The 4,337-nt window shown below is 53.7% G+C and overlaps 1 protein-coding gene across 4 annotated transcripts in view; it reads right to left on the reverse strand.

Annotated features, from left to right (window-relative positions):
• Positions 1–1,043, reverse strand: part of FGF13 (fibroblast growth factor 13) — a 468,684-nt gene extending 467,641 nt beyond the window's left edge. For 2 of the 4 annotated variants that reach the window (XM_011226386.3, XM_011226385.3), the window contains exon 1: positions 446–576. The gene's annotated coding sequence lies outside the window, so the exon portion shown is untranslated. Of the gene's footprint in view, positions 1–204; positions 221–445; positions 577–914 lie in introns of those variants that run through there. The other 2 variants (XM_034649591.1, XM_034649592.1) reach the window with 2 other exon arrangements.
• Positions 1,044–4,337: the final 3,294 nt, after the last annotated feature.

Here is a 4,337-nt window from a genome sequence, read left to right on the forward strand (position 1 = left end):
GCTCCGCCACCGGCCTCCCCAGGCGCCGCGCGGGCCGCTAGCCGGGCCGGCGCGGGCCGCGCGGGTAATTGCCTGGGTGGGCTGCCCGCGCGACAGCGGGCTGCTTTCCCCCGCCTCTCTCAATCCGCTGCGGGCCGCCAACTCAATCAAAATAAAAACCCGAGGAAGGTTGAAAAAAATCAAAACAAAGACGAAAATATTCACTTAAAAATAACGAGCCTCCCCGAAAGGGAAATGTTTGAACATGTGATGAGCAACGTGTGAGCCTGTTACACCGCAGAGCCGCGCAGCTCCTCGCCCGCGGAGAATCGAGAGGGGAGGGTCGCCTTTCTTTCTGTCTAATCAATTTTCAGGGTGCCATTATTTTGCCAAAAGGGGGGCCCGAGTGGCTCGCGGGCGGAGGANNNNGCTCGCGGGCGGAGGAGCGGGAACCGATGGCCCTTACCTGCTCTCTCCCTACACCCACAACCCCTCGAAGCTCGCCCGCTCCCTCGCTCGCGCTCTCCTTCCCAAGAACTCTCCGGTCCCAGAGAGCCGCGAATTCAGCCCGCGGCGCATTCTATATAAACGGCAAGGTGTGGGCACGCGGGGGGCGGGGGCCGGCGAGGGCGGGGCCCGCACGGAGCCGCCTGCCGGCTGTAGTAAAAGGAGAGCTCGGCAGGGGCGCGCCGACGTCAGCCTCCGGTTGGCAAAACCCTGGCGAGCCCAGCGGAGAGCGGGCAAGCGTGGCGGTCGGGCGTCCCCCGGCCCCTCCTGGGCAGGCAGGGCCGGCTGGTGCCGCCGGAGCGGGCTCGCACCGTCGGCCGCCGAGATCGAAGCCCATCGCGCCCCCCACCCCGTCCCGGTTAGCCCCTCTGCTCCCAGCACCTGCCGTCCCCGCAGCGCTGCCCGGGCCCGCGCTCGTCGTCACCTACACTTTGGGGACTCCGCTGTTGGCAACTGCCTGCACCGAACGCTGGAATCTCAGTCCGGGAAGTCGGCGACTCCTCGCCTCCCGCCCGCTGCCCAAGTTGAGACAGCAGGGCTCTCCGGTCAGGGAGAAGGGCGCTCTGGGATCTGGGTGTCACTAGGACAGAGTGAAACTGACCGCGGCGGCTGCCACCTCCCACCCCCACTCCCTCACGCAGGCCCCTCCTCCTAGGGCTGATCGCTCTGGTTGGCAAACTGGGCGCCAAGAGTACCCACCATCTGGGATAGCCAACCCCAAGCACACGGAGTGAGGTGGCACTGGGGGCGAGCGCTGGAGAGGGGTAAGTGGGAACGGCATGTCGCCTGGGACACGCTAGTGACAAAAACACAGGGAAAGTCCCTGGAGATTTGAACTACAAGGAAACCTGCTCGAAAATTGTACAAGAAGGGGCGACTGGGGAGGGAGAAAGGGCCAAGGAAAGGGAAGGCGGCGGTGCGGGGGAACGGTATAGTCAGGAATCAGCCCTGGGGCGATCTGGAAAACCCTTTCCTCGATGGCCCCTTTTTGGGCGCGCGGATACCCGGAAGCTCGGCGCAAGGTCGAGGGGCTGGGGTGGCCTGGCCGCTAACATGACTTGGTCCTCAGAGCCGTCCATTAATCAGACCAGAGGCTCCAGCCTGGCGGTGGAGACTCGGCAGCGACTCCCACGCAGAAAATCCGTTTCCCCTCGTCCCACCCAACTCCACCCGCTCCTTAATTCGGTTTCGTTAATGGCATTAAACGAGGCAAAGAAATTATATAGATGGATTAGTCCCACTGAATCCCGGGCAGTAACTCAATTACAAGAGCCTGCTGTGGCTTTCAAGACCAAGGAGAGTGGGCAGCCTCCCAAGCCAGCTCGGGTCTAAAGGTCAGCAACCCTCTAAACTCAATTTGCAGCCTCCGTCCTCGGGCTGGGAGGATCTTCAGGTCTGTTTTTCCTGTAAATTATATCTAATAATTGGGAGGCTGATGACACAATGTGATTACCCAACCCAAGGTTAGACCATTAATTAATACCAGTACTTTGGGAAAGAAGGAATTTCTCTTCAAATGACCGGAAATCAAAGGGGGTGGAGACTTAGAGGAAAGGTCCAGGGGAAGATGGTAGAGTCCTTAGTGAACACCCCAATAGGCGGTTACCTTGGATTTAGTGCCTACCTTCCACCAAGCAGCACACTAAAATCTTTACATCATTACCTTATTTCATCTTTACAATGGCCCTTGGAAGTGTTGGTACCGTTATTTCCATTTTACAAGTGAGAAAACTGAGGCTCAGAGAGGTTAAGTAAGTTGCCAGGGGGTCACACAGCTGGTAAGTGATGAAGCCTGGACAAAAAAAAAAAAAAAACCTAGGAGAGCCAGAATAGGAACCGAGGTGAGTCTGTCATTTTAGACAGTGCTCTTCTGTTAGACCACATGGTCTCTCAACTTTCCCATCAGCCTCTTGAAATGTGGGGAGGACACATTTTTACTGGATCTATCTGCCAGTCCTAAACCCCTAAAACTTATCAAACTCCCTTAACTCAGCACATTCAAACACACATGCATCTGTGTACGTACACACACACACACACACACACACACACACGCCTCTTGTGGATGTGGACACAGAACATTTTCTTTGTCCACATACCCCCAGTAAGTGACAAGACCTACTTTGGGAAAAGGGTCAGTCTCTGTCTTGGGAAATAATAAGCATGATACTTATGTCTATCCCGAGTATCTCAGCCTTCCTGCCACATTAACATTTCCAGGTTTCCAGGAAAGTTCTCAGCACAGATAAGACTTCCCCCTTCCCCTCCAAACGCTATTACCAATGGCCCTCCGGCAAAAGTAACTTTCCTGGAAGCCAGATATCACCCTGTTCTTGAAGAACACTAGCTCGTTAACATATGAGTAAATCTGGGCTAGTTAATATGAAATGATTCAGATGAGCTGAGATGTCTGTTTGGGAGTATTAGTGGAATCTGTCTACCCCTGAACACAAATAGGTAAAGTGTTTCTTTCACCATAAACCACCCTGCAAAAGAGATGATCAGAAGATTAAAAAAAAAAAAAGACACCATAGGCAAGAACAATATAGTGATGTGTGTCTGTACGAGAACCAATGAGTGATATCGTAGGTGCGTGCACTGATGTCAGAGACCAAGAACTATGAAGTACCAGGATAAGCGATCTCACCGACACAAAGCTGACGACCCTACTAGGGAGGTCATGGCCAGCCTCTTTTGTAGAGACCAAGGGGCTTTCCCCTTTCCAAAGCCATGTTTAGTACGAACAGAATGTTGTTGGCACTGGCTTGGAAAAAGGCATGCGCTAGTGCCCCCAAGCTACCTGGTAACGTGGGATGGTCAGCCGGAAGGATCTGCCATCTGTATGAGGGCGTTCAGGAGGTAGTCTTTCCCCCACGACCAAATGGAGTAGTCTTAAAGCATCTCAGGGAAGCCCTGGCTTAGTCTGTAGCACTTCCTCTTCCCCACCCAGATCCTTCTGCCCCTTCCCACCGGGATAGAAGTGCCTTCACTTTCCAGCCTCAAAACTGACACTACCTGATCCCTTCACTATTGCCTGGTCTCTATGGTAACATGGTCCTGTCCATCCTGTCTCTGCCCATTCTACGAGAGAGTGCTCCACGTACCCGATAAAACATGGGGCACGGGGGTTATCTGGTGTAGTTGAGTGACTTGGTCCTGGAATTAAAGCAATCCGCTAAAGCAAAATTCTGCATTGAGCACACTTCTACAGAAGCCTGGGTGTTTTCCAGAATAAGGGGCAGAGGCTTGAGTCTTTGGAAGGAAAGTGGAAAAAGTCCTGCGAGCTTCGTTCTCTTGGCCCTGTCATCTTTCTGGGGTCTGTTTCGTGCCAGCCTCTGGGTTCCAGGTTTGCTCATCCCCCCGCAGCTCTGAGCAATGTTTCTGGGCAAGATGCCACGTGCTTCCATTGTCTGTGCTGGAGGGTAAGGTTGGGGTGAGTCGGGGCACGGAGGACAGATAGACTTCGGGCTCTTTTCCTGGCAGGTTTGGCCCGGCTGAGTGTAAAGCCATCGTCATCAGGCACCACCAAATTAGATGCTTTAGTGACAAGACTGCTTCTCACTGGACCAAATGTGTTTCTCATTTGCAAAAACACTTCACAGCAGAAAGCTGGTTCAAAAGGAGGCAGCCTGGCCAAAGCAACACTTGCAGCCAGGGGACTTGAGATAAAGAAAGGCCCACTGGGCCAAGATCTAGGAGTTGGAAGTCACTTTCATTTTTTTAAGCTCCCATCTTAGCCATTTGAACTCTGAGATCCAAATGCCAGAACTCTGAAAGGCATTCATTTCTGATTCAAACGCTACAGTGTTCATCTCCAGCACCATTTAAGACTGCTTTCCCTCGGAATCTTG

Source organism: Ailuropoda melanoleuca, chromosome X (assembly GCF_002007445.2).
Source record: "Ailuropoda melanoleuca isolate Jingjing chromosome X, ASM200744v2, whole genome shotgun sequence".
In the NCBI taxonomy this organism is placed as follows: domain Eukaryota; kingdom Metazoa; phylum Chordata; class Mammalia; order Carnivora; family Ursidae; genus Ailuropoda; species Ailuropoda melanoleuca.